Below are 26,397 nucleotides of genomic sequence, written 5' to 3'. Positions count from 1 at the left end.
AGAGTTGTGTGGGTGCTAGTTTCACCCTCACTTTGGTGGCAGTCAAAGGTGCCAGGAGAAGGTTATGTGCTGGTGGGGGGAAGTGTCTTCCTCAAGAGGGGGTCGTGGAGGGAGTGGTCTTTCTGGAGTGCTGGCAGAGCTGGGTAGCGAAATATATCTCGGGTGGTGGCGTCTGTTTGGAGGTGGCATCAGTGGCAGAATATGATGCGTTTTATGCGGAGGTTGGTGGAGTGGAAGATGAGCACCAGGAAGTTCTTTTCTTGTTGCGTTGACAGGCATGGGGCTCAAGGGTGGTGGTGCGTGAAGTGGAGGTGATGCACTGGAGGGCATTGTCAACTAACGTGGAAAGGCAATTTGTGACCGTGGAGGAAGGAGACCAACTGGGTCTTTCTGAGGTGCAATTGGTCATCCGGCGGAACAGATGTGGTGTAAGCGGAAGAATTGGGAATAAGGAATGTCGTTTTTACACGAGATAGAGTTGGAGGAGATGTAGTCTAGATACCTTTGGGAGTCGGTGGGCTTGCAGTATATGTCTTTAATTAGTCAGTCGCCAGAGACGGTGATGGAGAGGTCGAGGAAGGCGAAGGAAGTTGCCAAGATGATCCGGATAAATTTGAGGTTGGTGTGGAAGGTTTTGGTAAAGCTGGTGAGCTATTGAACCTCTTCGTTGCACCACCAAGTGGCGCCAATACATTCATCAATGTAACGTAGGAATAGGTGTAGGATGGTGCCTGTGTAACTGTGAAAGATGGACAGTTCCGCTTATCTGACAAACACGCAGACATAGCTAGGTCCTATGTGGGTGCCCATGACTACCAGTGTCGATGGAGGAAGTGGGAGATTTGGAAAGTGAAGTTGTTGATTGTGAGGACCAGTTCAGTCAAGTGGGTGAGGATGTTGGTGGAAGGGGACCTGTTGGGATGGTGTGAGATTAAGAAATGGAAGGCTTGCAGACTTCTGTCATTGCAGATGGATTTGTACAGGGACTGGATGACCATGGTGAATATCGCGTGTTGAGGGCCAGGGAAATGAAATTCCTGAAGGAGGTGAAGTGCATAGGGGTGTCACGAATGTAAGTGGGCATTTCCTGAACTGGGGAGAGAGGATTGTGTCGAGGTAGAAAGAGATGATTCGGATGGTACAGGTGCAGGATAAGACAATAGGTCGACTGGGGCAGTCAGGTTTTTGAATCTTAGGAAGGAGGTAGAATTGTGGAGTGCGCAGTTCCCGGACAATGAGGTTGAAGGTTGTGGATGGGAGATGCCCAGAGGTGATGAGATTGTGGATGGTCTGGGAGATGATGGTTTGGTGAGGGGAGGAGAGTTTGTGATCGTGGTCTGTAGGAGGAGGTGCCTGCGAGTTGGCACCTGGCTTCAGCTTTGTTCCTCTGTCCGACTCACAAGCCTAATTCCTGATGAATGGCTTATGCCTAAATCGTCCATTCTCCTGCTCCTCAGATGTTGCCTGACCTGCTGTCCTTTTCCAGTACAATACTCTCCACTCATTCATTATTACTGTCTCATTTCACACTACCAGGTCCATGCTGTCTGTTTGATTCTAATGAGCACTGTTCTCATGGACTGCGACAAAATCTGCCAATCTGAAACAAAAACAGAAATTGCTGTAAAATCACAGGTGGGCTGGCAGCATCTGTGCAGATGAATCACAGTTAACGTTTCACATCCATTGGGTCCGTCTCTCCACAGATGCTGCCAGACATCCTGAAATATTCCAGCAACGTCTGTTTTTGTTTGATTTTCAACGTCAGCCATTTTTTCGTTTTTGTTTTCTTGTTTTCTGCCAATATGATTTGGCTAAAGATTATATTAAATGTTTTAAATATGACTACGATGGAATGGCCAGGTCCACCAGCCGGCTCCTTTTATTTGTTTCACGTGACCAATGCCTTTCCGCTTGGTCACCGCGCCCGACAGCTGCACTGCATTTAAATTGACAAAATTGTGGCATTCTCTCGGATTGGTAATCAGGAGCGAGATTGATTGAAATTTTTGAAAACTTAAGATAATCAGATAAAATACGGGATATAAAACGGGAAAATGAAAGGGAAAGAGAGAACGGCGAATGATAATTTTTGACAAAACTGAAATATAATTGCTCAAGAATCAGAAAGTGCTTTCATTCACAAACATACCATAATATGGAATGTAATTTTTGGGACAACCAATGCAAGTAGATCTTAGCAAAATCTTAGTTTTAAAGTCTTGCTGCAGCTGTTTCGGTTATAATGAACGCACACATGGAATTCAGTGCTGTAATGATCTCCTAAAATGGAAAAGGAAATCCTTGCCTTCCAGGATACATGGGGAATGTTCACTGATTCATCCCAATAATGGCAGGACCGTCGTCTGGATGCGTATGAGTAAAATCTTTTAATGTTCCATGGAGCTTCGAATGAGTGGTGAAGGGAATGTCTCCATTCACAAATTAATCATTCAGTAGAATTCAGTATAGGGACCGAAGAAATGATGAACAAATTGAACAAGAACATGGACATACGATACCCAATAGGTACGACTATTACTATATGAAAACTGTTGATTTCAGATCCATGGTGGCCTTTGGTGATGGCATTTACTGTCCAGAACCAGTCTGCACTGGAATGACTGGAGACACACTATGAAGTATTTGAACTTCAGTCACCTTTAGAAATAGCTGAGACTGACTCCGGACACGGGGATATGGAGATGTTGGCCTTACAAACCTTTCAGACATTCCGTGGAAGAATAAAGGAAGTGATAGATAATTTTCGTCTCCATGGAGACGATGTTCATGAACTGGATAGAGAGTAATTAACCTTATTGGAGTTTATAAATAGAGACGTCGTATTGAAAAAGCAAAGAGTTCATAGTGTAACTGTAAAATCTTTAGGTCACACTCAGTGGAAGCATTGTGTGTAATCCTTATCCTCATTCTCCACCAAAAGCATGTAAAGAAGTGAGAAAGGTCACAGACGCGGTTTCCTGGATAGCAAGATATTAGAAAGCCAAGTGACGTTGTTTACTAAGACATAAGAATATCAGAAAAGACACAAACGGTTTCATCGGGATGATAGAAAGAATGACGGAGTTTATACACGAGATTTGGAAATGCTGGAGCAAAAACACGCAAGTTTGATGTCAACAAATGAGATTTTCACAGAACACGAGGTTTGAATGAGTAAATCGGGGAAAGTCCCTCTTTCGAGTGAAGCAATAACTGTCCTTTGAGCTTGAAAACCATTAGGGAATGATTAAGAAAAGTTTGGATGAGTTTCTTCCACTCAATAGAGTTATTTAAATCGTGAACGACTTTACAGAAGTAAAACGTAGAAGCTGACTTCAGAGTGTTTTAAAAGGTACATGAACAAACGAACAAGGAGAGAATTTACCATTGAGTGAAAGTCAGTATGGTTGCGTAACAATTTCGAATTTGTTGACTTGAGACACAAAGATATTTCATGAACACGTACAACTGAATAAGACTGAGTATAACAAGTTCATGGATTGGTAAGGTGTGGCGTATTATTCAAGGTGAAACTCGGTAAATGGAGCTGATGTCCTAAAATAACTGCATACAGAAGTTATATCCTAATGACTAGGAATTGAATCGTCACTTGGAGATGCAACACCTACTTTAAAGATTTGACCACATTCACATGATGTTATGTACATTTCGTACATTCTTAACTCCACCCAAGAAATCCACCAAGGAGAATGGGTCCTTTTGTATTGTTATCCCTCTGTACTTCTCTGCAGCACGCCAGTTAAGATAAAATATGCTCACACCAAAATTCAGTTCAATACAATATTCAAACGGTCCTATGTGATTTCTTTTTTTATTATTGCAACAACCTTTGTGAGTTTGTAACAAACTGTGTAACATGAAATCAGTTCAACATCTATTTTCCCAGAATTTAAAGCAGTGCACATTGGAAACGTTATCCATCTGGTGAAAAATCACCTTCGGCTCTCTCTCCACATATGTTTCTTCACGTTTTAGATACTTGCAGTATCTTTGTCGATCAAGGAGTCATTATCCAGAAGAGGTAGTTTCTCAATCCACAAACACGGGTATTTTCCCATAAACTTGGCTTTGCTCAATATCACCTTCTGTCCGTACCCCTCAACACGAGGACAAATTAAAGCTGCTCCATGTGAGGCTCAAAATTAAAACTTCGGCACAGCACAGCCCACTATACTGGAACAGAGATACCGTGCACTGGTCACCTTCAGCACAGGAGCAACACATTATGCTTACCTCCACATTCCTGGTTTTACTTTAACGTTTGGGAAACCGAGTTTCTCTGATTCCATGGCTAGTAAACGGGGATTATATGATCATCTTCACCAGTGGTTCTGTCCCCGAGTGAGGAAAGTGGTGAGTTACTCATTGTAAAGATGGGTAGATTGATGAAATGTACAATTTCATCTTTTGCCTTCATTAACTCATGAGCTTTTTATTTTGTTTTGCATCTGTAGAAATCTTAAAATCTTCATCTTGAACAGACTCAATGACAGTTCTTCATTGTGTCTCTGGCAGCAAATTTCATAGTGCAAACTCCCTCTGAATTATTCCACCGCAGTCCGCTGTTTGGGAAGTGTTCCTGTGGTGGGAAATGCACTTCCGCGTGTGTCACCTGCTGCTCCCAGTATGCGCTCTGGCGCTGCACTCATTTTCCTTCTGCCACTTGCTCACTGTGTTCCTGTGATCATACAGTGACTTGGTGTCACACGGCCCAGGAAAATGATACAGATCAAGGTTTTTGCATTGTTGAGTTCAATTGTCAGTTTAGCCATATTTTGGATTTTGAAATTGTCTGTTCTGTACACAAGTGCGTGTCAAAAACATCTGAGCGGAAGTTAGGTCTTCGGAATAATGACATTGAGCACTATGCACTCTCCTCCAGTCTGGAAAATAATTCCTCACAGGCAGTTGAATAGACAATAGACAGCAGGTGCAGGAGTAGGCCATTCTGCCCTTCGAGCCAGCACCACCATTCATTATGATCATGGCTGAGCATCCTCAATCTGTATCCTGTTCCTGCCTTATCCCCATGACCCTTGATTCCACTATCGTTAAGAGCTCTATCCAACTCTTTATTGTAAGAACACCTCCTGCTGTCTCGGGTTCTTCATTCCGTTGACTTCAAATTTCACAGAATTCAACTGACCTTGTTACATAGTCATTTCCTCATTTTTGTTCAGAAAAATGTGTGCACAGTGTGACAGTGGGAGTGCACTTGCCCCACAACCCAGGGGTCAGACCATCGTCTTGGACTGTGTTGTTTCTCATTTCACCAACACCAGGGAGAAACATCTGCTGCTCTGCATAATTTACGAAATTCAATTATTCATAAGGTCATAGCTTTTCCAGCGTCTGTGACGAGGTGGCCGAGAGGTTAAGGCGATGGACTGCTAATCCATTGTGCTCTGCACGCGTGGGTTCGAATCCCACTCTCGTCGCTGTCATTAACGGCTTTCAATGGTGCTGTTTTCAACTGTTGCATTAAAACTGGAGCTCCAACGGTCAGTTTATATGCTTTGTCGCTGTTACAAAATCGCAAGGAATAGTTTGTGCCGTTTGACGAAACTGCATTGAAATGGAGGTTGCTTTGGGATAATGAAACCAAACGCGATTTTCTTTTTCATTACAAGCTGCTGTGAACGTTTTTTCGTATGAAAGACATCCAGGAAAATCAAATACCGAGAGCTGCGAAGTGCATGTTTATGCAAAGGGATTCTTAATGAATGTTTTGTCAGATGAAATCTGGAGGAGGTTGAGTAGAAGTAATTCATCCTGGTTAGAGGAGCACAGCGAGACAGCACAAAATGATGGCGATATTTCAAAGGGGCAGGGTGTGGGTGTAGGGGCACAGAGAACTGGGTGTAAATGCACAGTGGAGAATTGCCAATGTGGGTGCCGTGCATGCGCACGGAGAGACTTACACATTGGTCTCGCCCTCGCCCCTTGCTCTCGCCATTGATGAATGCTGGACATAAGGCACAGATAAACAGAAGATGTGGGAAGCAAGCTCCTTCTCGTTATGCACACACTGGATGCTTCACATTGAACTATGAACAACTGGAGAAATCAGCATGTTACCTATAGGGAGTGAAACTAAAGTGTGGATCAATAACCGCAGATTCATGCAACATAAACATGAAAAATGATTTAAAATGTAGGGTGGAGGTTTGCTCACTGAGCTGTAACTTTGATATCCAGACGTTTCATTACTTGGCTAGGTAACATCATCATCAGTGGCGACCTCCAATTGAAGCAAAGCTGTTGTCTCCTGCTTTCTATTTATATTTTTCTCCTCGATGGGGTTCCTGGGGTTTGTGGTGATGTCATTTCCTGTTCGTTTTCTGAGGGGTTGATAGATGGCATCTAGATCTAAGTGTTTGTTTATGGCATTGTGGTTGACGTGCCAGGCCTCTAGGAATTCTCTGGCATATCTTTGCTTAGCCTGTTCCAGGATAGATGTGTTGTCCCAGTCGAAATAGTGATATTTTTAATCCGTATGTAGGACAACGAAGGAGAGAAGGTCGTGGCTTTTTGTGGCTAGCTGGTGTTCGTATATCCTGGTGGCTAACTTTCTTCCTGTTTGTCTTACATAGTGTTGGTGGCAGTCCTTGCATGGAACTTTGTAGATGACGTTGGTTTTGTCCTTGGGTTGTACTGGGTCTTTTAAGTTGGTTTTTGTTTGAGAGTGTTGGTGGGTTTGTGTACTACTAGGATTCCGAGGGGTCTGAATAGTCTGGCTGTAATTTCTGAAACTTCTTCGATGTATGGTAAGGTGGTTAGGGATTCTGGCTGTGTTTGGTCTGCTTGTCGTGGTTTGTTCTTGAGGAATCTGCGAACTGCATTTTTGAGTATCTGTTCTTCTCGAATACGTTGAATTGGTGGTTCTCCTCTGTTTTCCGAAGTTCGTCTGTGCTGCAGTGTGTGGTGGCTCGTTGGAATAGTGTTCTGATACAGCTTCGTTTGTGTGTGTTGGGATGGTTGCTGGTGTAGTTAAGTATTTGGTCAGTGTTTGTTGGTTTTCTGTATACATAGGTTTGTAGTTCTCCGTTGTCCTTTCTTTCTACTGTGACGTTCAGGAATGCGAGTTTGTTGTCGGTTTCTTCCTCCTTGGTGAACTTTATGCCTGTGAAGGTGTTGTTGATGATGTCAAATGTCTCTTCTATCTTGTTTTGTTTTGTGATGACAAAGGTGTCATCTACGTAGCGGACCCAGATTTTTGGTTTGATTGTTGGTAGGGCTGTTTGTTCTAGACTTTGCATAACCGCCTCTGCTATGAATCCTGATAGCGGAGATCTCATGGGTGTGCTGTTGGTTTGTTTGTAGATATGTTGTTGAAAGTGAAGTGGGTGGTGAGGCACAGGTCCACTAGCTTCATGATGTTTTCATTGGTAATGTGATTGATGGTTGTTGGTGCGTCTGTGATGGTCTCTTCTAAAAGTGTGGTAAATGTTTCCTTTGCCAGGTCGATGTTGATGAAGGTGAACAGTGCTGTTATGTCGAATGAGATCGTTGCTTCTTCTTCCTCTATTTTGGTGTTTTTGATGATTTTTCGGAACTCCTGGGTGGAGTGGATGGAGTGCTGTGACTCTTCTATGAGGCATTCAGTCTTGCGTGTAGTCCTTTGGCCCGTATGTAAGTTGGTGTTCCGGGTAATGAGACTATGGGTCTGAGGGGGGCCTCCTGGTTTATGGATTCTTGGTAGTCCGATTCGACTTGGGAAACACCTTGATCCTGGGACAGTCTAAGCAAAGACATGCCAGAAAATTCCCAAAGGCCTGGCACTCCAACCACAACGCCATAAACAAGCACATAGATCTACATGCCATCTATCAACCCCGCAGAAAACAAACCGGAAATGACATCACCACAAACCGCAGGAACCCCATCCAGGAGAAAGATATAAATAGAAAGCAAGAGACAACAGCTTCCCTTCACATGGAGGTCGCCACTGATGGTGTTACCTAGCCAGGTAATGAAACGTCTGGATATCATACCTACAGCTCAGCGAGCAAACCTACACCTTAAACCTCAACCTGAGTTACAAACCTTCACAATCCTTGCGATTTAAAGTGTCTATACGCATATCAGTAATAGACTTTTTGATATAATACCCGTCTGGTTGAAAGAAGAAGACACCACATTTCAAGATGGATGACAACGTTACCAATGTTGTTTTGAAATTGAAATCTTTTTGATCATTTTACGCAGTGAACAAGTTCATTTTAAATAATGCAAACTACATTCTCTCACCTGGAATAAAAGTGTGTTTTGAATACAAACATTGTTCTTGTTAACTCGCAGTTAATCAACATGAAAAATAGGATGTAATTTTTATTAAGCATACATCAATTAGCACCATTATCTTACTTCGGATGGACTGCAGTATGCACATGCGAAATAAGGTTTAAGAAAGAATGACTTTTGGAAATAATGATTTGGTGGTGACTAAAAATAATATTCGGTTCTCATGATGTGGTTATTCCACCATTGGTCCAGTGGTGGAAATGTTCAGTGGGCAGTATTTCTATGATGGTATAGAAGTATGTGAGCTGCCAGGGATGGGATCTCCCACTTCATTTGGAGCAGCGTCTTTTGACGTGGACCAGAGAGCGTTGTGACATCAGTCTGGGAGTTCCAACCACTCCTGGAGCAGCTTCAGTTGACATGGAGCAGCAGGGAGCATTGGAACATCCGAATGCAAGATCTAACCATATTTGGAGCAGCTTCAGTTGACATGGAGCAAGGAGCTTTGCGAGATCCATCTGGGAGTTCCACTCTCACCTGGAGCAGCTTTTAATGACATGTAGCAGCAGGGAGCATTGGGACATCAGAGTGATACATCCAACCTCAACTAGACTGCTTCTATTGATATGGAGGAGGGAACATTTGGGACATCAGACTGGGAGCTCCAACCTCACAAGGATCAGCGTTTAATGACATATAGCAGCTGGGAGCATTGGGACATCAGAGTGGTAGGTCTAGCCTGAGCTGCACCACTTCTACTAACATGGAGCAAGGAGCATTGGGACATCAGACTGGGAGCTCCAACCACACAAGGACCAGCTTTTAGTGACATGTAACAGCTGGGAGCATTGGGACATCAGAGTGGTAGGTCTAAACTCAACTGCACCACTGGTAATGACATGGAACAGGGAGCATTGGGACATCAAACTGGGAGGTCCAACGTCAAGTAAAGCAGCTTCTATTGACATGGAGCAGCAAGGAGCATTGTAACGTCATGTTGGGAGCTCCAACATCACCTGGAGAAGCTTGTATTTACATGGAAGAGGAGGGAGGATTGGGATATTAGGCTGGGGGAAAGGATATTCAACTATTTTAATCTTAAAGTAAAATATGTTTCGACACCTCATATGTTAATTGATTTATGAAGAATCTTTCCCGGGAAAATAATTAATTCTTTAGATAGTAAAGACAAGTCCTGCAAATATTCAACTCAGGAAAACGCATTGGTACAGAGAGAAATGGGAGTGATGCTTCATGTCTTTGTCTTTTCATTTCTGGCCGACTCTGCGCTGGATTACATCATCGGAAGGACGTTTTCACTCATTTCCTGCAAATTCGGACAGGTCATTAACGATATCTAAATATAAAAATTAATGGGAATATGCGATGTTATGATTAGGCTGGAGTTTACCTCAAATTATGGTGAAAACGCATCAAAGTCAGTTGCAATTTCTAAGATCGGCAGTGACCTCATTGATTGGCTGATCAGATTGTGAATGCTCGTTGTTTTGAGGCCAAATTGAAGTGAATCATGATGGTGATTATCTTTGCTCTTTGTTCACCTTGTGACTGTTACTGTTATTGCTCATGTCCTTGTTAACACCAGAGCTCTGCAGCGTGTAAAATCTCGGCTGTGCATCTGGCCATTGGTGCAACCATTCGAAGAGCTGGCTCCGGATCAGGCAGTTGTAAGTTCGACTTTTACTTTGCACAAGCGCATTGTGGAGATTCATCACAAATCCAACCTAATCACTTTTGTTATGCTGTTGTGGATAATATTTGAAATTTTCATCTCCACGAATGAAAGTTCTTTCACTGTCTTCGATCAGTTAAACATTACCAAGAGCTATCAGAGTAAAAATCACACAGCACCAGATTGTATCGAACAGAGTTATATGGAAGCACCAGTGTTCCATGCACTGCTTCGTCATCAGGTGTTTGTCAACTGTTGGAATCTAAAATGGCTTTGTGTGATTATTAAATGTATCCACCCCAGTCCAACACCAACACCTCCAAGTCATGGGTACCGTCGACACCACGAACGGATCGGTTAAAGTCCAAATGATCTTCCAAAACTTCGCGCATATTGACACACACACCAAGTTTCTGCAGAAAAACACCCACTTGATGAAGGAGCGGCTCTCCTAAAGCTAGTGCTTCCAAATAAACCTGCTGGACTCTGCCCTGATATTGTGTAATTTTTAACTTTGTCTACTCAACTCAAACACTGGCACTTCCATATCATAGACAACACCAGTCATGTCCCACTGTTGTCAGAGAAGGCAATCCTGGAATATCCCAATACATTGCTCATGGGTACGTTTCGTTTTCAGAAACCAAAGCACTTAGTCGCTGCAGCTCCGATGGATGAAAAGCACAGAAAAGAAATAGCTGAGACTCAGTTTTGACATTATTTTGAAATTCTTTGGAAAGTGGAATCAGAGGAGAATGAAGGATTAACTGTCTGACTATGCAGAGAGAGGGAAGGCACTTTTCCCTTCTTTGATGAGCTGGGGTATTGACTGATCTAAGGCATGGAACAGATTCCTGGTAGAGCTGCGCTCTCTGCATCAGGAACAAGAAGTCCTGATTTCCTGAACGGTCATGAAACCCAGGGCACTCAGTTAAAGCGCTGAATACTAACCACTAGACCACCAGGGATGAGGGCAGAAGCAGTTGCACCGTTTCTTCATAACTCAGTTTTTGGAATTATGTCACTGCAGATATGTTTCCCCTCAAAAACGATTGAATTATCGAGTGTTTACAGCACAGAAATGGGTCCCTTCATCTCATTTCCCAGCACTTGGTCTGTAACCTTATAAACTCTGACGTTTCACCTGAATACTAATGTCTCTGGTACGTTTTAATCTCGTAAAACGCAATAAGTGGGATTAAAGATTGAGATGGGAACTGGACCCCATTTTTACCCATAGACTGAAGCACGCAGACACATTTCCCCAAGTGTGACACAGGCCTCGGGAGAAAACAAGGAGAAAGTAAGATTTCATCGACTGGTCTGATGTTGTCCCGTTTCAGAGATCAACACCAATGTCTGGTTACAGCAAAGAAAGGAAGCATTCAGCCCCGCCAATCCCAGTGTTCCTTGCCCATTGTTTCCCCATTACTCTGTAGTTTATACTGCCTCACCACGTTCTTGCTGCCAAACTTGATCACTGCTCACGCCCGCTATTTCCTGTCCTGCCAAACGGTTTGCCTCAAGTTCTTGGAATGAAAAACAGGAATCGCCTATTTCAAGCACTTTTCTAGTTTACAAGGACAGTTTTATCACCACTGAGCAAGCACATTGCCAGCTCAGAGAGAAGGTCTCATCCTTTAGAAACTGAAAGGCAAAGATGATTGGATAGCCTCAGTATTGTAAACCAACCAACAAGACTGGAATTGGGCCGAGGGGATCACGCACAGAAGGATGGGAGAATAGAATGGCGAATCTCATGGTGTCCAGGGTGATTTTAACAGAAATCTTCCCTGGTAGTATAGTGATGAGGATTCAGTGATTTCACTGTCATGGCTTGTTAAAGGTTAACGTTTACAGTAATCAACATGAAATACTGCCTGATATTTTGAAGCAGAATGATGTTGTGCATCAGAAGGAATCGTTTCCCTGCATGACCTAATAAGAGAGCTCAGAAGAGCCAGGAGGAGACATGAGAGCCAGGAGGATACATTAGAAGTTGTTGGCGGATAGGATCAGGGTTAACCCGAAGGCTTTCCATTGGTATGTCAGGAAGAAAAGAATGACGAGAGTTATATTAGGGCCAATCAAGAATAATAGTGGAAAGTTGTGTGTGGAGTCAGAGGAGACATGGGAAACACTAAATAAATATTTTTCCACAGTGTTCACTATATAAAATGAAAATGTTGGCGAGGAAGATACAGAGATACTTGCATCTCGACTCGAAGAGATTGAGGTTCACAGGGAAGAGGTATTAGAAATACTGTAGAGTGTAAAAATTGACAAGTCCTCTGGGCCAGATGGGATCTATCCTAGAATCCTCTGGGAAGCAAAGGAAGAGATTGCCGAGGCAGTGCCATTGATCCAGAAATCATCATTATCTACAGGAATAGGACTGGTGGATTGCAAATGTGGTTCCCTTGTTCAAGAAGGGTTTTAGAGACAACCCTGGTAATTACATACCAGTGAGTCTCACTTCAGTTGTTGGTAAAGCGTTGGAAAAGATTATAAGAGATAGGATTTATAATCATCTAGAAAAGAATAATCTGGTCAGGGACAGTCAGCATGGTTTTGTAAAGGTCGTGCCTAACGAATCTTATGAGTTATTTGACAAAGTGACCAAACAGGTAGATGAGAGTAAGCAGGTTGATGTTCTGTATATGGATTTCAGCAAGGTGTTCGATAAGATTCCCACAGTAGGCTATTATACAAAATGTGGAGGAATGGGATTGTGGGAGACATAGCAGTTTGAATCAGTAATTGGCTCACTCAAAGAAAACAGAGTGTTGTAGTTGATGCAACATGTTCATCTTGGTGTCCAGTTACTAGCGGCATTCCGCAAGGGTCGATGTTGGGTCCAGGGCTATTCGTCATTTTTATAAATGACCTGGATGAGGGCTTAGAAGGTTGGGTTAGTAAATTTGCGGGCAACACTATGGTTGGTGGAGTTGTGGATCGTGACGAAGGATGTAGTAGGTTGCAGAGAGACATAGATAGGATGCAGAGCTGGGCTGAGAGGTGGCAAATTGAGTTTAATGTGGACAAGTGTGAGGTGATACACTTTGGACGGAGTAATCGGAATGCAAAGTACTGGGCTAATGGTAAGATTGTTGGGAGTGCAGATGAGCAGAGAGATCTCGGTGTCCATGTACACACATCCCTGAAAGTTGCCACTCAGATTGACAGGGTTGTTAAGAAGGAAAACAGTGTTTTGGCCTTTACTAATAGAGGGATTGAGTTCTGGAATCAGAAGGTTATGCTGCAGCTGTACAAAGATCTGGTACGGCCACATTTGAAGTATTGTCAACAGTTCTGGTTCCGCATTATAAGAAGGATGTTGTCGCTTTGGAAAGAGTGCAGAGGGGATTTTCTAGCCTGTTGCCTGGTATGGAAGGAATGTATTATGAGGGAAGACTGAGGGCCTTGAGGCTGTCCTCGTTGGAGAGATGACTGAGAGGTGACTTAATAGAGACATACAAGATAATCAGAGGTTTAGATAGGGTGGACAGGGAGAGTTTTTTTCCAAGTTTGGGGACGGCAAACACGAGGGTCACAACTTTAAAGTGAGGGGAGAAAGGTATAAGACAGATGTCAGAGGTAGTTTCTTTACTCAGAGAGTAGTTAGGACATGAAATGCTTTGCCTGTAACGGTGGTCGATTCGCCAAGATTAAGTGCATTTAAGTCGTCATTGGAGAGGCATATGGACGTACATGGAATTTTGTAATGGGATGGGCTTCAGATTAGTATGACATGGCTGCGCAACATCGATGGCCGAAGGGCCTGTACTGCACTCTCATGTTCTATGTTCTATATGCTACAGTTCCAAATCAGCAATGTCATTGGCAATTGCCTGACGTTCAATCAGTTTAAAACAAGAACGGAGGGGGCGTCAGGAAAACGGAAGGGGAATAGTGGTTTGTGAAAGTTAACTACATGCCTCGTGGAGCCAGGTTCAATGTAGATACTGAATATCGGTTTTCCTGTTTAACTTGGTATACTGATCACTCCGGATCAATTACCCAATATTGTCTGCCCTTTGTGTGCTGTTCTTTGTACATTTCACCTCGGTTCAGTGCTCTGGGGGACCACGCTTTTTTAAAATTTGGCACGTTTTACTCAGGTCTGTTTTGCAGCTTCATATTAAGGCCAACAATTTTAGGAACAAATACTCACCATTCAGACCACCAAGTCTGTTCCACTATTGAATGGTTTCATATCTGATCTGTTAACCTTGAACTGCACTTTCTTGCCTTTTGCCATAATGCTTGATGTCTTTGCTGTTTGAAGATCTACCGATCTCAGCCTCATTACACCTAATGACACTTCCTCAACAGCCTTCTGCTCCAAGAAAGTCCACTGATACGGAACTGTCTGAGAGAATAAATGCTTCTTCGTCTCTATTTTAATTGTGAGATCCGCATTCTAATACAAACTTAAAAATCGCACAACACCAGGTCATAGTCCAACAAGTTTAATGGAAGCAATAGCGTTTGGAGAGCTGCTCCTTCATCAGGTGGTTGTGGAGTACACAGTGGTAAGGTACAGAATGTATAGCGAACGGTTACAGTGTAATGTCACTGAAATTATACATTGGAAAAATACCTTGATTGCTTGTTAAGTCTTCCATTTGTTAGAATGACTATGTTAGGTTCATTTCTTTCTTATGTAAATCGAAAAACTTTCTTTTCACAGTTACATTCTCAGGTGGGCTTTACCAATTAGTGTCAGCACATAATATATTGAAGGTGCTAGTCCCTGTGTGCTGCGTCCATGCCATAATGTTTAGACTGACGCTCATCTAAACAAAAACCAACACTCTACAGGCAAGAATGCCTTAAGACATGGTACATTGGTGAAGCTGAGCAGAGGCTACAACAACGGAATCGGCGCTGCACATCAATCAACAGACAGGTGTCACCTTCCCAGTTGGAGAGCACTTCAGTGATCCAGGACATTCGAACCCGGATCTTCGGGTGACAACCTTACAAAGCGGTCTTTGGAACAGGCAGCAGCTAAAAGTGCCCCCGCAGACTGGTACCCATGGTCATTGGGTTCATGTCACAGTACAGGTGATCCTATTGCCCTATCTACAAACAAAGACCCTCCTACACGAGTGCGCACGCGTGCGTGCGCGCACACACACACACACACACACACACACACGTCTGTGGGGTGAATTTGTACGTACAGAGTTACATTGCACGTTGCTCAAAAACTGCATGACTCCATGTAAGTCTCTGGTAACTCATTTTTATAAATTAGAATCAGTCTAAATATTATGGAACAGACAGCAGCACAGGGGGGCAGACACCAGTTGTTAAACATCATCTGAGAATGAAACTTTAAAATAAAAAAGGTTTGCACTTTACATATGAAAGAAGTGAAGCTCACATGGTCATTCTAACAGATCGGAGACTTAGCAAACAATCAAGGTATTTTTCAATGCACAATTTCAGTTACGACACTATCCGAGTGAATCTCTCCTGCAACTCTCCCAGTGCGACTCATCCCTGGACAATTCTAGCAATGAGCCGAATGAACATATTTCTCTTCTGTAACAGCATCGGGGGTGGCGCTGCAGCATTTATTGCCTTCCAGTTTGGAGTCACGTGGACGCCAGACCAGATAAGGACGGTAGTTTCCTTCCCTCAAGGACGTCAGTGAAACACATGGGTTTTTCATACAACGTATTCTTAATTCTAGGCATTTATTGCATTCACAAACTATCATTTTCGTGGCGTGGTGAGAATCCAACCCTTCTCCCCAGAATATTACCTGGCTTTGATGTGTTAACAATCCAGCGATAATACCACTAGGCTATCGCAGAAATCCCTCACGGGGGATCTTTTCCAATAGAGTCTCTTTTCCCCAATTATTCCTTATGCCCTTTTATTGAGCCTCACACTCCAATAATCTCTTGTCCATGTCAGTAAAAGCTGCTAAAAGTGAATTGATGTCACAGCCAAGCTATCCCAACGGATCGAATGATTTGAAGGTGCCAATGAAGAGATTGGGGCAACAGTGAATGCAACGGCACAGACTGGATGGGATCAACGTGAAAGTGTATGTTAGATTGTGCAATGCCTCGGTCAAATGGGACGCGAGACGGAAAAGAGAGTTAGGGAGAGTGCGAGGGAGAGACATCTTCGAGAACTTTTGGGTTAAAATCCTGATACATGAAACGTAGAAATATCAGAGAACAAAATTCGATGGAAAACCGATCATCACCTCGGAGAATATTATCTTGTAAAAACGATTAATTTCTGACCGTGTTTCACCAAAAGTAAAACTTTGAGAGAACTGACTGCCATGATGTGGATTCTAGCCGAGGTCGCTGCAATCGCAACATAAAATTCGAACAACTAAACGGTTACAGCATTCCACATAGCACGCTTGCAAACTGCAACCTGTATGGTAGCAGAGGAAATGTCAGGAAGAATGTACAATATCAGGACATAGCGACAGGCATGTGGGAAAGCAGAATGAACCGAATCTTTAACTTTAGCGTCCCCAGAGACCGTGGAGATTCCATGAATGAGCGTACAGGAGAATGGGATTAATGAAACTCTCCAAACTCTTGGGAGATTGCAGAATATTGTTGAAACGTATGCTTCAATATCATTATATATGAACTTCGGCTACTTCATCACTTTGCCCACAGAAGGCAGGACCAATTGCTGCATGAAATCACACATAATCCTAGTTCCAGAACCGGAATCAGAGAAACTGTATGAAGCATGCACGAAGATCCGATTGGAAACTGGGATGGAATGACAGGAGAGAGGCGCATGTATTTCCGAGGTTGGGACAGCTCCTGGTCAAAAGCGGGGCGGAAGGGAATACTTGCCCCCATTTATAATATTATGACCATAAACAGTACATGTTGCTGAGACAGCAGATTGGCGCATCCAAAGAGTGTGGAGACTTTAACTTTGGGGTGGCAAGGTTCGAAATTTCATTTTCCTATTTGGATCAGTTGTTTTGACATTGGCATCTGCTTTTGTTCGCATCAGCTCAGAATCAGCTTCTTGTTCCCAATAAATACTGCAACCAGGAGAAGGTGGTGTTGTGGTTATATAATAAACTACTCATCCTTGGGGACTCACACACGGAACTGGTAATGTTAAAGTTTGATGAATAAAACCTGGAATGGAAGCCTGACCTCAGGAACAGAGAACATGACTTGAATTTCTTGCAATCCCATTCATGCATGTCACTTATATAGGGGATGCTACCATCTTTACCCAATCCTGCCTACTTGTGTCTCCAGGACCTGAAGCAAATAGCTGACCCTTAATCCGAGAATGACGACCGTGTGGGACACTATCCCTCTGAAGCACATCCTTTTCAGACCCACACTCCATACCTGTTCAGTCCCTTCATTTCCCATGGCTGATCCCAGTAACCTACACACCTTCAGACTGTGGGAGGAAACTCACACAAGCAAGAAGAGAATGTGCAAACTGAACACAGTCACACGACACTGGGATCGAATCCATATCTTTTGTGCAGAGAGGCAGCAGCGAATCAGGAAGAACAACAAATGCTATCCTGACCAGCGACATCCACACCCTGTGAATATATCAGGAAGAATAAAAACACATTCACAACATGGACAACGGTACTTGCGTCTGCATGGACATGATTTGAACCAATCGTTCATCCTGGGTAGATACAAAGACAACGATATCACAGAGAAACCAGCGCAATGCCGGATTCAATTACCTGCTGAAGTGGAATCTCAACTACTCAGTCAAACTGGGGACAGGCTATTCAACAGTCCCGTGTGTGGGAAGGGCTCAATGAGCAGAAGAACCTCCACAGTAACCAACAAGATTACATATCCCAGAAGGAGATCAATTAAACTGTCAATGCTGCTGTTAATCCCAACCAGCTGCCAGTTTCATAGCGTCAAAGTCATAGACTTACACAACATGAAAACAGGCCTTTCTGTCCTACCAGCTCATACTGAACATAATGCCAAACTAGACGAGTCGCATCTGATGGCTCTTGCAACTGCTGAGGGTTAACAATGCCTTTGTGATATTATTACTGCATTGTTAATATGAATGTACAGATATAATTCTGTGGACACGGGTTCAAACCCTGGCAAGGCAGATGCTGGAATTTTATTTCAATAAATTCCTGGAGTCTAATGATGATGTTGAATCAGTTGTTGTAGATCTGATTCACTAATGCCTCATAGGGAAGGAAACTCAAAGTTTGGTAGAAGATTTGTAGCTCGGGTGCTCGTTGTTGTGGTTTTGTTCGCCGACCTGGGAATTTGTCTTGCAAACGTTTCGTCCTCTGTCTCGGTGACATCCTCAGTGCTTGGGAGCCTCCTGTGAAGCGCTTCTGTGCTGTTTCCTCCGGCATTTGTAGTGGCCTGTCTCTGCTGCTTCTGGTTGTCAGTTCGAGCTGTCCGCTGTAGTGGCCGGTATACTGGGTCCAGGTCGATGTGTTTGTTGATAGAGTCTGTGGATGAGTGCCATGCCTCTAGGAATTCCCTGGCTGTTCTCTGTTTGGCTTGCCCTATAATGGTAGTGTTGTCCCAGTCGAATTCATGTTGCTTGTCGTCTGTGTCTGGCTGGTATGTGACTCCAGATCCATAATATCGTGGTTGATTCTGATCTTCCCTCTGGGCAATAAATTATGTACTAGGCATGAATGAATAGCTTTTGTTAATCCCACTGATACTTTCCAATTCATTTATCGATCCAAATAGCCTGTAAATATTGCAAATGTACTTTCATTCATCACTGCCTCAGGAAGTGAATTGCACACATAAACCATCCTCTGTTAAAAAGCCTCTCATGTCTAATTTTAAATCCCTCATTTCAATTTAAACATTTTCCCTCTCGTATTGAAGTCCCCCCTCCTTGGAGAAAAGACAGTAACAGTTAACATGAGCCGAACTCTCAATAATTTTTACATTTCTATCACGTCGCCTTTCAACCTCCAGTGCTAGAGAGAAAATATTCTCAGCCTATCCAACCTTTCGTTATAACACAAACCTTCCCCACTAGCCATACGCAGGTATACCTGTTCTAAACCTACTCCAACTGAATAATTTCCTTGCTTTTACTGGGCGGCAAGAACTGGACACAGTATTCCAGAAGACGCATCACCCAATGTCCTATTCAACTTCAACATAACGTACCAACTCCTCCGCTCAAAGGACTGCGCAACGAAGGCGAGATGACATTTTTTAACCATTCTGTCTATATATGAAGCAAACTAAAATTAATTATGTACTTGCATTCCTGGCCTGTGTGTTCCAAAGCACGATGCGACGCCCGATCATTAATGTAGCAAAATGCAATACCTTCCATGTATCCAGATTGAACTTCATGTGACATTTGTCAAACCAAAGACGCAATGGATTAAGATCCTTCTGGAATCTTAGATCACCTTCTTTACAGTCTCCAATTCTGCTGTCCTCTGCAAGCTTATGAACCATGGCTTCTATGAGTTCTATTGTTTACTCATATAGGTCAACGATTTTTAATTATTTGTCGTGGCCGTCATTTAGCTGTTTGCAAATCAGGTAACAATTAGTCATGTCGTTAACCATGAGGAAGAAAGCCATAGACTGCAGGGAGATTGGAAACAATTGGCAAGAAAATGTGCTGAAAGGAATTCAATCCAGTGAAGTGGGTGATAATGAATTTGAGGACGCACAATGAGTAAAGTGTGAATACTGAGTGGTTTAAAGTAATAAAAGAGAAATTGGAGTAGACATTCACGAATGTTTGAAGGTGATTGGACAAGGTATCATGTGATCTCGATGGGTTGGAGATACCTTCTGTTCTTGACCGCAGGTGGGAATATAAGAGCAGGGAAATGATGCTGGAACTTCAGCAACGGCCTATTCAAGATCAATGGACAAGGGAATCAAATGGACGGAAGTGCGTACTGCAGGTGCTGGAAATCAGAATCAAGATTAGAGTGGTGCTGAAGAAGCACAGCAGGTCAGGCAGCATCCGAGTTGCAGAAAAAACTAACGTTTCGGCAAACGCCCTTCATCAGGAAAAAAGGTGGGAGCCTCGTGGGTGGAGAGATAAATGGGAGGACTAGGTCTGGGAAGAATTTAGCTGAGAGTGCAAGAGGTGGATAGAGATGGGTTAAAGGTGATAGGTCGGAGAAGAGGGTGGAGCGGATAGGTGGAAAGGAAGATAGACAAGTGGGACAGGTCAGTAGGATGGTGGCAAGTTAGAAAGTTGCAACTTGGATAAGGTGACCGTGGAGAGATGAGGAAACTGGTGAAGACCACGTTGATGCCCTGGGGTTGAGGGTCCCGAGGTGGAAGATCTGGCGTCTGGTGGTGAGGGAATGGCGGTGGAGGAGACCCAGGAACTGCATGTCCTTGGGAGAGTCGGGTGACGTGGTAATTGATGTTTTTGGTCATGGAGCGTTGGAGTTGAATGTTGCGGGTTCCCTGGAAATGTTCTCTGAAGCGCTCTCCGAGAATGTGTCTGTTGGCCCCAATGTAGAGGAGACCGCATCGCGAGCAACAGATGCAATAAACGACATGTGTGGAAGTGCACACGGACATTTGATGGATGTGGAAGGCTCATTGGAGCCTTGGAAGGATATGAGAGGGAAGATGTGGGTGCAGGTTTTGCAATTCCTGTGGTGGCAGGGTAAGGTGCCGTGAGGGGAGGGTGGGTTTTTGGAGGGCGTCGAGTTGACTAGGTAGTCGTGGAGGAAAGAGTCTTTTTGAAAAGTGGATAGGGGTGGGGAGGGAAATATAAATTTCCCTGTCACTGCAGGAATTCAAAAACCTGCACCCACATCTACCTCCTCACCTCTATCCAAGGCTCCAATGGAGGCTTCCACGTCCATCAAAGTTTCTCCTGCACTTCCACACATGCCATTTCTTGTATACGTTCCGCCCGATGCGGTCTCCTCTAACTTGGAGAGAAGAGATGTGTTCTCACACAACACTTCAGAGAATATCTCCAGGATACCCGCAAGAATCAACCCCAGTGCCACATTGCTAAACATTTCAACTCCTCCTCCCACTCTCCCGAGGACATGCAGGTCCTGGGCCTCCTGTATTGCCACTGCCTCACAACCCGATGCCTGGAGGAAGAAAACCTCATCATCTGCCTCGGGACCCTTCAATCCCATGGCATCAATTTGGACTTCACCCGTTGCCTCATTTCCCCTCCCCCTACCTTACCCCAGTTCTCACCTTCCAGCTCAACACCGTCCGCCTGACCTGTCCCACCTGTGCATCTTCATTCCCACCTATCCACTCCACCTACTTCTCTGACATATCATGTTCACCCCACACCCGCATCCACTTACAGCACTCTCAGCTACCTTCTCCCCAGCCCCACACACTTCCCATTTCTCTCTCCCTCCCATGTGCTCCCAGTCTCATTCCTGAAACCTTTGCCTGAAACGTCCATTTTTCCTGCTCCTCAGATGCTGCCGGACCTGCTGTGCTTCTCCAACACCACTCTAATCTTGACGGGAGTCAGTTGATTGAGAGGATTTTCAGATATTTTCTATTGTTCTCCACAGGCTGTGGATGATATCAGAACTTTCGCAACCACCAGTTTAGGGAACAGCTAAAGGACTGAACACAAGTCTGGTCATGGCATAAATCAACATTTTTCTTAAAATTGTAAGACAAAAGATGAAAGGCTGAAGTATGCAACTTTGCCCATCAAGACCGTTTCAGCAATGATTTTCTCACTGATTCCTTTCCACCTCAGGGTGCTATGGGCCTTGGAGGGTAAGTTGAAAATGGTGGCGTTTCGTTGCATCTTCCAATCTTGTCCTTATCGTTAGTACAGCTGTTGAGCTTTGAAGGTTGTCAAAAATGCCCGAATGACTTATTCCAGTGCATCTTATAGTTGGTGCACTCTGCTGCAATTTCGCCTTAGTGGTGAAGGGAATGAATATTGCAGGTGTTAAATAGGGTACACTCAAGTGACTGCATTGTCGTGGACGGTGTCCAGTTCCTCAAGTGTTATTGAAGTTACACCCATCTAGGCAAATGGAGAGAGTTATATTAACGTCTCATTTGTGCCTTGCAAAAGATGTAGGATTCACAGAACAATGAGTTGAGTTTATAATCAAAAAATGTCAAAAGAACATGTTGTTGTTGTCAAAGTGTTTATGTCGCCAGTTTCTATAAGTTTTTTCGCCCCGAAATAATAGCTCTGTGGACGACTGCACGGGGTAATTTGTTTACAGTAAAGTTATTGAATGTCAATGAAATATGATTAGATTCTCATTTGTCGGAGTGTTCATTACTCTATTTCGTCCTTGTGTGGAAAATCTGATTCCAGTCATGTTTGATTTCAAGTTCCAATTCCCGTCTGTGCTTGAAATTCCAACCGTTTCTTCACATAAATGTCTCCGCCTGCCGTAAAAATATGTAAGGACGCTGCAGGGACAGCAGAGATTAATGAGCATGTTGTCAACACTGGAGAAAATGGAGCTTCGTGGAATGAAAGGCTGGGATTATTCTCCTTGAAACAAAGAAGACGGAGGGGAGCTCTATAATCACATAATAACATTTTTAAACGTTCAATATTCAGGGTAGTTACGGGCTGGTGGTTCACCCTCTGGTAAGAGGAAAGCAGAATTAGATATTGCGTGTTTAGTTCAGAAATTAGATTAGTGTGGAAACAGGCCCTTCAGCCCAACAAGTCTACACCGACCCACCTGCACCAAGCACTGCAGGCAATTTAGTATGGCCAATTCATCTAAACTGCACATTTGTGGGCGGAAATCGGAGCAAACCCACGCAAGCTCGTCGCCTGAGGCAGGAATAGAACGCGGGTCTCTGGCACTGTAAGGCAGCAGCGCTAACCACTTTGCCATAGGGCCGCACATGACTATGGGATATTTTCTTTGCTCAGGGGCCAGTAAATCGATGGAACTCCTTGCCGAAATTGTTGTTGAAGCTGAATTGTTGTGTATTTTCAAACTGTGCCACACAGATATTTAACCAGAAAGATGATAAAGCTTTGTCGAGGCAATGCTGGAGAATGGAGTTGAGGATTATCAGATCAGCCATGAGTTCGTTGAATGGTGGAGCAGACTCGATGCGCTGAATGGCCGACTTCCAATCCTACATCATTTGGTCTAACGCCTTATTTTATTGATACCTTTAGAATTCTGAGGGGAGGGGATGAAATGATAGAAAAGGTTTCTCAATCTGATCAGACAGATCAGGAACTATGCTCATAAGCTCATGAACAGGAAATGTGTTGGGGCCTGGATACAACAAATGGCACTGGGCACACCGCAGATGGGTATGTGCAGATGTTGTGATGGCTAAAGAAAATTGGTGGATCTAATATTGTTGCCAACTTGGTGATCACGCTGTATGATGGATCGCGGTATGATTCACACAGCAAAAGGTTGTGAAAGACTGAAAGATTCATTTCATTGGAAAAGTTTTCTGCGCTTCCAATTCAATTGACTGTTTAAAATACTGATCAGAACTTTGTGTGGAGTATTACATTAAAATTCACAATCCCACTGGATAAACTATTGCACTCGATCTTTCCTTATTTGTTCCCCTTTCATTCGACGTAAATTCATAGAGTGTCAAGATGGAATGAAAGGAGAAAAGAAACGTTTGCACTCCATTTCATTATCCCAATGTAACTTACAACAGTATCAAATTGCTTTACTTCGACTTTGATGAGGTACCGATTTCTCACAAATCTCCGGTGCAATGAAGGGCAAGAGCAAGATCGTCCACGTTCAATGTTGAATTCAATTTTGCTCCGAATTTATTTCAGCTGAACGAAAATACTGATGAGAAAAACAGAAGGTTGAACTACAAAACAAGATGGCAGTTTTGATGCTCAGTTACATTGGCAGATTTCAATGAGTATCAAATGAACCCAAAATCATGGCGTTCCTCCTCCCATCTTTAAGGCATGGGATTAAAGCAGGAAATCGATCTCCAAGAGACGGGTCACTTCCTATTCATTATGGAATAGCTTTCCTTGACAATATACCAAATCTGCTCAGTTCCATTTATTATGCTTCATGTGGAATATTAATAGAAATCTTTTAAAAAACACTGAGTTTTTTTGCTGAATCGTACTCAGCTGCAGACATTTCCGATTTTTTTGCATCTGAAGTCATCCAAATTAGATATTGTTTCCTCGCACCTTCTACGCCCTCCATCCTCCTTTACACTTTTACCTGGCCACAGGCTGTCTCTCTCCTGTTGAAACTCACTGCTTGTGTGTCTCTCAATGTGCCTTTCCAAATATTTTGGAAACAGATTGTCTGAGTGACAGAAATTCTGCCCCCATTATTTCTTTGTCCTACATCGATGGTTTTGAAATCTTGACTTTCAGAAATTTATGAACTTGAAAAAGTGAATTTGCCACATATTTACTCTCTCCAAACCTCAAATACTCTGGAAAACTTCCATTCGGTTTTCCTTGGTTTAGTTTCAAATTTTCCAAAACACAAATAAATAAAACTCTATCCCCACTAAATGCTGTCAGCATCGTCTCCAATGTCTTAGCAGCACAGTAAACGCTGGAAGTGTCCTCTCTAATTGAATCACCGATTCCCTACATTGCAGAAAGTACAGTTGAGTCAATCGGGTCTGTCGGGAGACTATGAACAGCATCTCAACCAGACCTAGCTCCCGTCTCTATCCCCGCAGACCTCTGGCTTGTGATTTCAAATAAACCTGGTGGAATAAAACCTGGCAAGATGTGACTGCTGACCTTATCACTGCGTTACCCCTGGCTAATTCACTGAACTTACTGAGTTCACTCCCTGGACAGATGAGCGCCATTTACATGACCAATCCACCTAACCTACAGACTTCAGAGCAGTGCGAACCACTGATCAAATGTAACATCACATTGAACACTATCTGGATCATGTGTAATGGCTTTACACACTGGCAACTCCGCCTAGTGAAAGCAAGCTGCGCCCATCAACCCGAATTCAATACATCCAAAGGCGGTTCTACGCTGTACAACCTCAGTAGTTCTGCTGGAAATGTTTCTGCACTCAGATCTGAATGGGTTCATTCTGTTTTCTTCCTCAGATTCCTGCTTTAAATGAAACACATCAGTCAGGAACAACTCTATATAATGGTTTTGATTGCAACACAAACACAATGTGCAGTTTGCTGAAGTTACGTGTTTGCACTTTCACTGACACTCTGTCTCCCCAGGAGCTGCAGTACTTCCCCAAATGATTCAGACAGCACTGTCCTTCCTGAAACATGTCCCATCGAGAATGCAAGGCCAGCCATGAATAACCTTCACTGGGGAACAGAGCGACAGGTTTAAAACCTTTACGATGCCCCCAGCGGATTATTGAGCCCTGTGACAGGTGGGGACACTAACCACGATACTGTGGAGGACAACAACGTCGAAGGATGCCCTTCAACCTGTTGTGGCCGCACTTGTCAAACACAACTGCTGAACGACCTGAATCAAGTTTTCCATCGTTTAGCCCATGATCTTACATGTTTTGGCATCGCAAATCAACATCTCAAGTTTTTTATTAAGGTTAGAATGATTTCCGCCTCCCTGACCCTTTCCGCAAATCTACTCAAACCTTTCTGCCTTTTCCCGAAACTCTTGGCCCCAGTGTTCGATCTCTCCATCAATAAGAAATGCTTCTTTCAGTCTATCCTATCCATATCCCTCAGTATTTAGTACATCTCAGTCATGTCTTCTCTAATCTCCTCTGCTCGGAGACAAACAACCCCAGTCTGTCCAATCTCTCCTTACAACTGAAACTCTTCAGCCCAGACAATATCCCAGTGAATCTCTACTGCAACGTTCCCAGTGCGATCACATCCATGCAGTACTCTGAATTGCAGAACTGCACACAGTAATCTAGCTGGGGCCTAATGAACTGTTTTTTCTATTCTGTTACAGTATGAGGGCGTCGCTGGCTCGGCAGTATTGATTGCTATACCAAATTGCACAGCGGGTAGTTGAGACTCAACCGTATTGTCGTGATTCTGGAGTCACATGGAGGCCCCAGCAGGTAAGAATGGCTGTTACATTCCTTAAATGACGTCAGATAGTTTTGTTTTTTTTCATCAATTGAACATGGATATATAGGAGTTATTAGATTCTTAATTCCAGATATTTATTGAATCCCAATTCTACCACCTAGCATGGTCGGAGTGAAACCCAGGTACCTGGTGTCTGAATTAACAGTTCAGTTTCAGTGGTAATAGCGCTCAGCCATTGCAGAAAAGCAGTGAAACTGATCTTATCCAATGAAGTCGCTTTTCCCCGATACTGTTCTGTGCCATTTTCCTGAGCTTGCCCCCCACCCCCCCAACCCCAATAATATCTGGTCCGTATCAGTAAAAGCTGCTACATGAGTATTGATCTCACAGCAGTGGTAACTAAATGGATCAAATGGTCTGCAGGTCCCGATGGTGGGTTTGGGGCATGTTCACCCA

General features: G+C 43.5%; 1 long non-coding RNA gene and 1 other non-coding gene across 2 annotated transcripts in view; both read left to right on the top strand.

Annotated features, from left to right (window-relative positions):
* The window catches only part of LOC140468632 (uncharacterized), a 642,185-nt gene that overhangs the window by 63,001 nt on the left and 552,787 nt on the right, over positions 1–26,397 (top strand). The window lies entirely within an intron of this gene.
* On the top strand, positions 5,381–5,462 carry trnas-gcu (transfer RNA serine (anticodon GCU)). The gene has a single exon. It is a non-coding gene; the product is annotated as a tRNA-Ser (tRNA).

The sequence above is a fragment of the Chiloscyllium punctatum genome, chromosome 47 (assembly GCF_047496795.1).
Source record: "Chiloscyllium punctatum isolate Juve2018m chromosome 47, sChiPun1.3, whole genome shotgun sequence".
NCBI classification, from domain to species: domain Eukaryota; kingdom Metazoa; phylum Chordata; class Chondrichthyes; order Orectolobiformes; family Hemiscylliidae; genus Chiloscyllium; species Chiloscyllium punctatum.
The sequence above is the reverse complement of the archived record's forward strand: the minus strand, read 5'-3'. Positions and strand labels throughout refer to the sequence as shown.